At 36.3% G+C, this 13012-nt stretch overlaps 1 protein-coding gene and 1 pseudogene across 1 annotated transcript in view; one reads left to right on the top strand and one right to left on the bottom strand.

Moving 5' to 3' along the window:
• MDGA2 (MAM domain containing glycosylphosphatidylinositol anchor 2) overlaps positions 1-13012 on the bottom strand; it is a 990863-nt gene that overhangs the window by 629029 nt on the left and 348822 nt on the right. The window lies entirely within an intron of this gene.
• Positions 2739-3562, top strand: LOC138156774 (large ribosomal subunit protein uL30 pseudogene; annotated as a pseudogene).

Below are 13012 nucleotides of genomic sequence, written 5' to 3'. Positions count from 1 at the left end.
ATTGCATGCTGCCTTGAGGCAAGTGGAGGGGGGGAGAGAAAATTTGAAAGTCAAAGACTTGTGGAACTGAATGTTGTAAATTAATTGTAAATGAATTATTTTAAATTAGCTCAGGTGGAGTGAAAGCAGGGATTCACCTGAGCTCTCTGACAGACTCCTTCAAATACCTATAAAAAGTGAATCTGAACAAATTTTAGAGAGGTGGAATCCACAAAGAGACAGTGTGTGACAGATTTCCATCCCAAGACAACCTCCAGGGATGATGGGAAGAATGTGCTGCAGGCTGGGAGAGAAGTCCAGAACATGCAGGGTACACCAGGCTGGCAACAGTGGCAACTCCCAGATGTTATGGTGCAGGAAGGGGATCTGTCAAAGCCAGGTGAGAGAAAGGTGTGGTCTTGTGTGTGACCTGTTACATTTTGTAGTTGAGGACTATGCCAGAATATTTACAGTTGTCGTTGGCACTGTGACTATTTCATTGGTGCTACAACAAGAAGAATAAAAAAAAAATCTATGACCATAGAGAAGTATCTTGATGATAGGGAGGATCAAACACCAAATTCAGGAGATTACTACATGGACAATATTCCCCCATTCAAAACCTCAAAGAGGAATATGAACTGGTCTCAATCTCAAACAGTCTTCTTGGAAGAGTTCGTGAAGTATATTAAAAGTCAAATAAGAGAGGCAGAAGAAAAATTTTTAAATATAATTGGAAAAATGGGGGGGGGGGGAGAAGCACACTGAAGAAAATATCACCTTAAAAAGAATAATTGGCCAAATGGAAAAGGAGGTAGAAAAGCAAACTGAAGAAAACAACTCATGAAAAATTAGAATTTGGCATCTGGAAGTTAATGACCCTATGAGACATTAAGAATCAGTCAAAATCAAAAGAATTAAAAAATAGAAGAAAATGTAAAATACCACATTGGTAAAAACAACTGACCTGGAAAATAAATCCAGGAAAGAGAATTTAAGAGTTATTGGTGTACTCAAGAACCATGATGAAAAAAAGAATCTGGACTGCATCCCTCAAGAATTCATCAAGTAAAACTACCTTGAGGTCCTAGAACCAGACGGTGAAATAGTCATAGAAAGAATTCACTAATCATCTCCAAAAGAGACCTCAAACTGAAAACACCAAGGAATACTGTAGTCAAATTCCAAAATTATCAAATTAAGGAGAAAATACTTCAAGCAGCCAGAAAGAAACAATTCAAATATTTTGTATATATGGTCAGGATCACACAAGACCTTCCAGCTTCTACATTAAAGGTCAGATGACTTGGAATATGATATTTCATAAGGTAAAGGATCTTGGATTACAACCAAGGATCAAATACGCAGAGAAATTGAGCATGGTCTTTCAGACAGGGTAATGGACATTTAATGAAATAGGGGAATTCCATATTTTTCTCATGAAAAGACCAGAGTTCAATGGAAAATTTGATCTTCAAATACAGAACTCAAGAGAGGCATAAAAAAGGGAAAAAGGGGAAAAAAAGAAAAATGCTATTCAATAAGGCAAGCTGTTTACATCCCCATATGGGAGGATGACATTGGTAAATGAGAATTACATATTAATTATGACATTTAAAAAGGATATACATAGTCAGAGGTTGTGAGTATAAATTTACTTATATGAGGACAAAAAACCTACCTAAGGGTTGCAAAGTTATTGTAATGGGAGAAAAGGAAAGGAAGAGACAAAAAAGGGTAAATTACATCAAATGAAAAGGCACAAAACCATATTATAGTAGAGGGAAAGAAGGGAAGGAGGTGAGTATTGTTGGAACTTTATTCACCTCAGATTTGGTTCAAGGAGGGAATTACATCTCAGTTAAGTATAGAAATGTAACTTGTCCTATAGGCAGTTGGAGGGGAAAGGGGAAATAAAAGGGAGGGTGTGGCTAGAAGGAAGGGAAAAAGTAGTAAAGGAAAAGGGAAGGAAAGAAAAGGGAAGGGGATTACTGAGGGGGATGGTGGTCAAAAGCAAAATTCTTTTGAGGAGGGGAAGGGAGAAGGGTGAAATAAAAGTAAAAATGGGGGGATAGAATAGGATGGAGAGAAAGACACAGATAATAATCATAGCTGTGGATGTGAATGGGATGAACTCTCCCATAAAATGGAAGTGGATAACAGAATGGATTAAAAACAATAATCCTACAATATGTTGTTTACAAGAAACACATTTGAAACACGGTGATACACAGGATAAAGGAAAAAGTTTGGTAGAATATATTATGTTTCATCTGAAGTTAAAAAAAAAGCATGTATAGCAATCCTAATCATAGATAAAGCAAAAGTTAAAATAAACCTAATCAAAAGAGATAAGGAAAGAAGCTATCCTTCTAAAAGGCACCATAGACAATTAAGTAATAAGATTACTAAATACTTATGGATGAAGCAGCAAAACATCCATATTCTTAGAGGAGAAGTTAATGGAGTCACAGGAAGAAAGATAGCAAAACTCAACTTGTAGAGTTGTATGACTAGTGACCTCCCCTCTCTGAGCTTGAAAAATCTAACCTCAAAATAAAAAAGAAAGAAATTACAGGGGTGAAAAGAATTTTAGAAAAAGTAGATACAGTAGACACCTGGAAAAACTGAATGGAGTAAAATCAGGGACTTACTCAAACTCTTCCTTATACCTCTCCAAATTTCTGTAAAAAAAAATTACTTCTCAACCCACAAATGCCAGAGAGAAAGTAGAAGGTCAGCTCTTTTTCCGGCCGGAATCATGGCGGGCGTAGAAGAAAAGAAGAAGCTACCATCTGTTCCAGAATCCCTTCTGAAAAAAAAGAAAGGCTTTTGCAATACTGAAGCCCAAACGTTTGAAGAAGAAGATGGCTATAAAAAAGCTCCGTAAAATATGGAGAAAAGTTATCTATGAAAAAGCTAAAGCCTACCATAAGGAGTACAGACAGATGTACAGAAGTGAAATCCGGCTGGCTAGAATGGCACACAAAGCTGGCAACTACTACGTACCTGCTGAACCCAAGTTAGCTTTTGTGATCAGAATCAGGGGTATCAATGGTGTTAGCCCAAAGGTCCGAAAAGTATTGCAGCTTCTTCGCCTTCGCCAAATCTTCAATGGCACTTTTGTTAAGCTTAACAAGGCCTAGATTAACATGCTGAGGATTGTGGAACCATACATTGCATGGGGTTATCCAAACCTGAAGTCTGTGAATGACTTGATTTACAAACGTGGTTATGGCAAGATCAAGAAACAGAGAATTGCCCTAACAGATAATGCCCTTATTGCAAAATCTCTAGGTAAATATGGAATTATCTGCATGGAGGACTTGATCCATGAGATCTACACTGTTGGCAAGCACTTCAAAGCTGCCAACAACTTCCTGTGGCCCTTGAAATTATCTTCTCCATGAGGCGGAATGAAGAAAAAGACTACACATTTTGTGGAAGGTAAAGATGCTGGTAACAGGGAAGACCAGATCAACAGGCTTATTAGAAGAATGAACTAAAGGTCTCTACACCATGATTATTTTTCTAATGGTCTGTTAATAAAAATGCCTGTGACAGAAAAAAAAAAAAAAAGAAAGTAGAAGGTCAGTGGGGAAACTGTCAGACCAGGAGGAAAGAAGACTGGGGTAGAGTTCCAGACTTGGGGCAGTGGAGGAGGTGGTCATGGCAACAGCAGTGGCTAATTCTGGAGTTCCAAGCCCCCAGATGGTGGGGAGATCAAGGGATGGATCAGAGTATGATTGCAGAGATTTCTTTCCTGGTCATGAGACAGGAAAGAAATTGCTTTGCCCTGCTTGGATCAAGGTCATAATCTTGGATGGCAGTCCTGGGGTGTGCATTGGGGTGATGAGCTCCAGTGTGGCAGATTTTGTGGTGGCTTCAGAAAGGGAATCCTTCTCATAGTTCCAAGGCAGAAAATAGTACTTGTAGTCACTCACAGACCACAGTACAGGCCAAGAAATTAATAAACACCTCTCCTTTGAGCATACCACCTTAGAAGAACTGAAAATTTATATGTGCCTAGAAGTAGCTCTGACAACAGCTGCACAAAACTGATAAAAATTGGGACAGAACACTCTTTTTTTACACTTTGAAAACAGAGTCCTACCTTGAAAAAGAGTTCAAAAGTCGAGAAATTGGCTGGGGATATGAGCAAACAGTAAAAAAAAAAATCAGACCATAGAATCCTACTTTGGTTACAAAGAACATCAAAATTTTGAAGAAGAAGACAACAAAGTGAAAACTCCTGCATCAAAAAACCTCCAATAAAAATATGGTTGAGTGTAGACTGTAGAAGAGCACAAAAGGGACTTTGAAAATCAAGTAAGAGAAGTGGAGGGAAAATGGAAAGAGAAATGAGAGGGATTCAAGAAAATCATGAAAAACAACTCAGCAACTCGCTAAAGAAGACCCCAAAAAATACTGAAGAAAATAATACAGAAAAAAATGAAATAGATTAACTCATATGGCAAAAGAGGCCCAAAAAGCCAATGAGAAGAAGAATGACTTAAAATACAGAACTGGGAGTGGCTAGGTGGTTCATTGAATAGAGCACCAGCCTTGGAGTGCGAAGGACTTGAGTTCAAATCCAGCCTCAGACACTTGACAAACTTACCAGCTGTGTCACATTGGGCAAGTCACTTAACCTTAATTGCCCTCCAAAAAGAAAAAAAAAGAATCCACCCATGATCTCTTGATCTCTTGAAAAAGTTTCCAAAAAGAAAACTCCCAGGAATATTGTAGCCAAATTCCAGAGTTCCAAGGTCAAGAAGAAAATATTGCAAGCAGTCAGAAAGAAACAATTCAAGTATTGTGGAAATACAATCAGTATAACATAAGATCTAGCCCCTTCTACATTAAGAGATCAGAAGGCTTGGAATATGATATTTCAGAGGTCAGAGGAGCTAGGATTAGAATCAAAAATCACCTAAACAGCAAAACTGATTATAATACTACAGGGGGGTAAATGGACAGTCAATTAAATAGAGGACTTTCAGGTATTCTTGATGAAAGAACCAGAGCTAAAGAGAAAATCTGACTTTTAAATACAAGAAATAAGAGAAGCATCAAAAGGCAAGCAGAAAAGGGAAATCATAAGGGGCTTATTAAAGTTGAATTATTTACATTCCTACAAGTAACAGTGATATTTGTGACTCATGAGTCTTTTCTTGTTATTAGGGTAGTTGAAGGAAATACATATATACACACACACATAATATAAATTATACATTATATTATATGTATATAAATATATTAACTATTAAATACTTAATTATATTTATACATATAAATACATATATAAATATATATCTCCTTCAACTACCTTAATGTATGTATGTATATGTATATATGTGTAGATGCACATTTATGTATATGTTTATATATAAATATGGCACAGGGTGAGAAGAATATGAAGGGCTGATATCTAAAAAAATAATATTAAGGGGTGAGAGAGGAATAAATTGGGAGAAGTAGAAAAAGAGTGATATAATAGGATAAATTACCTCACATAAAAGAGGCAAGAAAAAAACTGTTACAATGGAGGGGAAGAAGGGGGAGGTAAAAGGGAATGAATCAACCTTATATTGGATTTGGCTTTAGGAGGGAATAACGTACACACTCAATTGGGTATCTTACACTACAGGAAAGTAGGGGTGAAGGGTATAAGGCAGGGATAGTATAATACAATGGAGGACAAATTGGGGAAGGGAGTAGTCAGAAGCACATATTTTTGAAAAGGGACAGGGTGAAAATAGAAAACAGAATAAGTAGTGGGCAGAATAGGATGGAGGGAACATAGTCTTTAACAATATGATTATTATGGAAATATTTTTTATACCTACACATGTGCAACCTATATTTAATTCTTTTAAGTCTTCTTGATGAGGGTGGGTAGGGAGAGATAAAGGGAGAGAGTGTAGAATTCAAATTCTTTAAAACAAATGTCACAAAAATTGATTTTACATACAACTGGGCAATAAGATATGCAGGCAGTGGGGTATAGAAATCTATCTTGCCTTCCAAGAAAGAAAGGAGGAAGGAGATAAGATGGAGATGAGTGATAGACAGGAGGACAGACTGGGAAAAGGGATAATAAGAAAGCATGCCATCTTTCAGTGGGAGCTATGGGGAGAAAATTTGTAACTGAAAATCATATGGATATTAATGTTGAAAATTAATAATGCATAAATAAATTCTGATTAGAAATGTAAAAATAAATAAAAGAAAGGGGAAAAAGGAAAAGTCACAGAAGTAGAACAAAAAAAAAAATTGAATGGAGATAGAAAGGAATATACCTTTCCTAAGGGGTACATGGCACCTACAAAAAAATTGACCATGTACAAGGACACCAAACTTCACACTCCAGTGCAGAAAGGCAGAAATATTTAATGCATCCTATTCAGATCATAATGCTATAAAATTATATGTAATAATGGACCATTGAGAGATAAAATAAAATTAATTGGAGACTAAACAATCTAATCCTAAAGAATGAAAACAATCAATAACTTCATTCAAGATAACAACAATGAAAAAACAACATACCAAACTAATGGGAAGCAGTGAAAGCAGTTCTTAGGGAAAGTTTTATATCTTTGAATGATTACAAAAAATAAAATAGAGAAAGAGGAGATCAATGAATTAGGCAAAAGGCTTGAAAAAGAACAAAATAGAGTGGGGTGAAGATGGCAGAGTAGAAATAGGACTTCCTCGCAGCTCTGGTTCCCACCTCCCCAATTCATGTAAAAAATGACCCTAGACAAATTTTGGAGCTACAGAACCCACAAAATGACACAGAGAAGCTAACCTCCAGTTGAGGACATCCCAGCAGGATGGCAGCAAGTGGCCATCAAAGCACTGTGGAAGCCTAGCCCAGGCCCTAGAGAGCATTTTAGCCACAGGGCAGGCTTGGCCAGCCACTGCCTGGAGGGACTTCAGATCACCAGCAACTGTGGCAGTTTCCAGTATTATCAACCCATAGATGCCAAGGACAAAGTGAGAGGTCAGTGCAATGTGGACTTCAGGACCTGGGAATTCTAAGTGCTATCCAACATTTGCCCCAGGGTGAGAAGCAGCTTAGGCACTGCCTCCATACACCCGCTGCCATGTGGTAGCTTCAGCTTGAGTGTAGGGGGACCAAGCAACCAGTCTGAGGGGTAATCACTCTTGCTTTAACCTCCTTGGATCTTGATTGCTATCTAGGGTAGAGGTCCTGGGTTGTGTGACCAGCTTGCCAGAGCAGGTGGAGGCTTCAGAGAGGGAACCCAACTAATACCTTCAGAAGCTGAGAAAACCTCAGCTTTTGGGATAAAGCTCCTATTTTTAGTAGCAGAGTTCTATTGTGGCAAAAAGCCCAAAATTCAAGCGATTGAGGGGCAACATGAGCAAGAAAAAGAAGCAAAGCACACAGAGCAACCCAACATTACGTTCATATTTTGGGGATAAAAAGATTGAAGCATGGAACAGGATGAAAACAGCAAAGGCTGAACGCCTGCACCAAAATCTTCCGAGAAAAATATCAGCTGGTTACAGGCCACAGAGGAGCTTTAAACAGATTTTGTAAATCAAATAAAAGAAGTGGAGGAAAGATCTGGAAAAGAAATGAGAACCATGCAAGAAAATTATGAAATGAGAGTCAACAGCCTGACTGAAGAACATAACACCTTAAAAATAGACTAAGTCAGATGGCAAAAGAGACTCAAAAAGGCAATGAGGAGAAGAATGCCTTAAAAAGCTGATTGTGCCAGATAGAAAAAGAATCTCAAAAGCTCACTGAAGAGAAGCATTCCTTCAGAATTAGACTGGAGCAAATGGAAGCTAGTGACTTTATGAGAAATCAAGATACTATTAAACAGATCCAAACAAATGAAAAAATAGAAGGCAATGTGAAATAACTCATCGGATAACCCACTGACCTGGAAAATAGATCCAGGAGAGATAATCCAAAAATTACTGGACTACCTGAAAGCCATGATCTATGAATGAAGCTTGAAATCATCCTTCAAGAAATTCTCAAGGAAAACTGCCCTGATTTTTTAGAACCAGAGGGCAAAACAGAGGTTGAAAGAATCCACTGATCACCTTCTGAAAAAAATCCCCAAAAGAAAACTCCTAGGAATATTATAGTGAGGTCCCCGAATTCCCAGATCAAAGATAAAGTATTACAAGCGGCCAGGAAGAAACAATTTCAAAATTGTGGAAACACAATCAGGATAACTCAGGACCTGGCAGCTTCCACATTGAGGGATTGAAATGCTTGTAATATGATATTCTGGAGGGCAAAGGAGCTGAGAATAGCTGAAGGGAATAGAAATGTATATTGTGTGTATGTGTATCTATACCTATATATATTTCTATATATGTATGTGTGTATATGTATATATATGTATATATGTTTATATAAGAGGATATATGGGCTTATGAATACATATGTGTATGTGTGTGTGTGTGTGTATATATATGTCTACAGATAAACATAGTTAGAGGGCTCAGGACCAATTGAATAGGAAGGGATGATACTTAAAAGGTGAAAATAAGAGATGAGGGAGGAATATAATGAGAGGAAATGGGGTGAGAGAGAATAGGGTAAATTATCTCATACAGAAGAGGCAAGGGAAAATTGTTACAATGGAAAGGAAGAACAGGAAGGCAAAAGGGAATGAGTCAAACTTATTCTCATTGAATTGGGCTTAGGGAGGGAATGACATACAAACTAAATAGGGTATCTCACCCTACAGGAGAGTAGAGAGGAAGGGGATGAGAGGGGGGATAATGGAAGGGAGGGCAGGCTCCTGGGGAGGGAAGTTGGAAGCACCCACTTTTGAAAAGGGAAAGGATCAAAGTAGAGAATAGAACAAGTCGGGGTGGGATAGGATAGAGGAAAATATAGTCAGTCTTCCACAATATATCCACTATGGAAATGTTTTGTATAGCTACTCATGTACAACCTATATTGAACTGCTTATCTTTTCAGTGAAGGCTAGTGACAAGGTAGGAAGGGAAAGAATCTGGAATCCAAAATTTTAAAATCAAAAGTTTAAAAATATATATTACTATTAATATTTTACATGTAACTGGGAAATGAGATATACAGGCACTGGGGCATAGAGATCCACCATGCCCTACAGGAAAGTTGAGGGGGGAGTGAGGGAAGATATGGGAGAGAACAGATTGGGGGAGGAGATATTCAGTGGGGACGATGTTTGGGGGTGGTGGGTAGCGAGAATTGCGGAGAAAATTTGTAACTCAAAATCTTTCGGAAATGAAGATGTAAACTAAAAAAGAAAAAAGAGAGAAAAAGAAAAAAAATACAGGTAATAGAAAAAGAACATAATAAAAAGCCTCAATTAAACACCAAATTAGAAATACTGTAAAGCAGGGGCAGCCAGGTAGCACAGCGAGTAAGAGCACCGGTTCCAGTGTTGAGAAGACCTGGAGATCGAATCCTGGGCTCAGACACTTAGCACACACCCAGAAACACCTGGCCGTGTAACCTTGAGCAAGTTACTTAACCCCAATTGCTTAAGGGCGGCCAGGTGGCTCAGCAAGTAAGAGCACCGGCTCCAGTGTCGGGATGACCTGGATCAAATCCGGGCTCAGATACTCAGCCACCGCACATAGAAATAACTGGCCGTGTAAAAGTTACTTAACCCCGATTGCTTTTAAAAAAAAGAAATACTGTAAAGCAAAGGAGAGATTAATAAAATTGAAATTAAGAAAGCTATTGATCTAATAAAAAAATTAATGAATAAGAGCTCTTCTTATGAGGGAAAAAAGCAATAAAACTGATAAACCTTGGGTTAATTTGATTTAAAAAAAAGAAGAAAATCAGTTTACCAGAATCAAAAATGAAAAAGGTGAATTCCCCACCAACGAGAAAATTAAAACAATAATTGAGAATTATTTGACCCAACTATATGCCAACCAATTCAACAATATTAATGAAATTAATGAATATTTACCAAAATTTGAATTGCTCTGATTAACAGAAGAGGAAGTAAAATATTTAAATAAGCCTATCTCAGAGAAACAAATTGAACACCCATCAATGAATCCCCTAGGAAAAAAATCTCCAGCACCAGAATGATTTATAAGCAAATTCTGTCAAACATTTAAAGAACAATTACAATACTATATAGACTCTTTGGAAAAATTGGAGAATTCTTTTTATGATACAAATATGGTATTAATACCTAAACCAGGACAAGCCAAAATAGAGAAAGAGAATTATAGAACAATTCCCCTAATGAATATAGATGCAAAAATTTTAAATAAAATATTAGTAAAAAGATTACAACAACTTATTACAAGAAAAATATACTTTGACCAAGTAGGATTTATATCAGGAATGCAGGGTTGGTTCAACATAAATAAAACTATCAGCACAATTGATCGTATCAACAACAATACTAACAGAAGCTGTATGATTATCTCAATAGATGAAGAAAAAGTTTTTGACAAAATACAACACCCATTCCTATTACAAACAATAGAGAGCATAGGAATAAATGTAATCTTCCTTAAAATAATAAGTATCATCTACCTAAAAGCATCATCAAACATTGTAAATAATGGCTAAAAACAACATGCATTTCCAATAAGATTGGGGGTGAAACAAGGATGTTTATTAACACCACTGTTATTCATTAGGGTTATAGGAATGTTAACTGTAACAATAAGAGAAGAAAAATAATTTGAAGGATTTAGAATAGGCAAATAAGAAACTAAGTTATCACTCTTTGCAGATGATATGATGGTATACTTAGAGAATCCTAGAGAAGTAAAAAATAAACTACATGGAATAAAAATTAACTTTAGCAAAGTTGCAGGATATAAAGTAAACTCACATAAATCTTTGGCATTTCTATATAGTACTAATAAAGCCCAATAGCAAGAGATAGAGAAATTCCATTTAAAGTTACTGTAGACATTATAAAATATTTGGGAATCTATCTGCCAAAGAAACTCAAATTGAAAACAAATACAAAACACTTTTCACAGAAATAAAGTCAGATCTGGAAAAATATCAGTTGCTCATAATTAGGCCACGCTAGTTGAAAAATGGTTTTTCTACCCAAATTAATTTACTTTTTCAGCATCTTACCAATCAAATTACAATAATTATTTTACAGAACTGGAAAAAATAACATCAAAATTCATCTGTGAAAAAAAAATCCAGAATATCAAGGAAATTAATGAAAAGAAATACTAGGGAAGGTGGCCACAGCAGATCTTAAATTATATTATAAAGCAGCAATCATCAAAACCACTCTAAGAAATAGAGGGGTAGGTCAGTGGAATAGGTTAGGTAATAGGTACACAATAAACAGTAACAACGATTATAGGAATCTACTGTTTGATAAACCCAAAGACTCCAGCTTCTGGGATAAGAACTTACTATTTGAAAAAATCTGCTGGGAAAACTGGAAAATTGTATGACAGAAACTGGGCATAGACCAACTTCTGACACAGTATATCAAAATAAAGTTAAAATGGGCAAAAAAATTAGATATAAAGCTGATACTGTAAACAAATTAGAGAAGCAAGGAATAGTCTACTGTCAGATTTATGGAGAACAGAGGAATTTATGACCAAGAAGAGATAGAGAACATTACAAAAGGCAAAATGAATCATTTGGATTACATTAAATTGAAAAGTTTCTTGCACAAACAAAGCCAGTACTACCAAGATTAGGAGGGAAGCAGAAAACTGGGAAAGACTCTTTACCACTAGTGTCTCTGATAAAGGCTTCATTTCTAAAACATATAGAGACTTGAGTCAAATGTACACGAATACAAGTCATTCCCCAACTGATAAATGGTCAAAGGATATGGACAGTCAGTTTTGTGAGGAAGGAAATTAAAGCTATCTATAGGCACATGAAAAAAAAATGTTCTAAATCACTATTCATTAGAGAAATGCAAATCAAAACAACTCTGAGATACCACATCACACCTATCAGATTATCTAACATAACAAAACAGGAAAATGATAAATGTTGGAGAAGATGAGGGAAAGTTTGAACACTGATTCCTTGTTGGTGGAACTGTGAGCTGATCCAACCATTCTGGAGAGCAATTTGGAACTATATCCAAAGAGTATAACTGTGCATACCCTTTGACCCAGCAATGCTCCTTTTAGGTCTGTATCGCAAAGAGATCATAAAAATAGGAAAAGGACCTACATGTACAAAAATATCTCTAGCAACTCTTTTTGTGGTAGGCAAGAACTGGAATTCGAAGGGGTTCACATCAATTGGGGATTGGCTGAACAAGTTGTGGTATATGAATGTAATGAAATAGTATTGTGTTATAACAAATGATGAATAGGCAGACTTCAGAAAAACCTGGAAAGAATTATATGAACAGATGTTAAGTCAAGTGAGAAGAACCAGGAGAACATTGTACAAAGTAACAGCCAGTCTGCAATGTCTGATTTTGATAGACTTAGTCCTCCTCATCAATTCAAGGATTTAAAACATTTTCAAAGAACTCATGATGGAAAATGCCATTAACATCCAGAGAAAGAATTATGGAGTCTGAATGCAGAGCAAAACTGAGTATTTTCTTTTTTTGTTTTGTTTTTTTTTTCTTTCTCATGGTTTCTCCCATTCATTATAATTCTTTTACACAGCATGACTAATTTGGAAATATGTTTAATAGGAATGTGTATATATAGACTGTGTGATATAGCCTATATCAGATTGACAGCTATCTTTGGGTGAGAGATGGGAGTGTGGGAGAAATGAATTTAAAAACTTATGGAAGTAAATGTTGAAAACTAAAAAAAATAAATAAATATACAATTTTTTTAAAAGGAAAAAATTAGCTCAGGCCACCCTAATTCCCACTTGACCATGTAAGTAATCACTCACAGACTATATATATATATTTACAGCCAATAGCTGAAACTTTATGTTGCAGAACAGCCATTGATCTGCATTCGTTGAAGGTGCTTTGTCTCTCTATACCAGAGGTTTCAAAAATGCATGAGTGTACATGTGTATATGTATGCATATGTACATTGT

Source organism: Petaurus breviceps, unplaced genomic scaffold (genome assembly GCF_028583685.1).
Source record: "Petaurus breviceps papuanus isolate PSGF00001 unplaced genomic scaffold, PetGlider_PUasm1.0 164, whole genome shotgun sequence".
NCBI lineage: Eukaryota > Metazoa > Chordata > Mammalia > Diprotodontia > Petauridae > Petaurus > Petaurus breviceps.
This window is presented reverse-complemented; position numbering and strand designations above follow the sequence as displayed.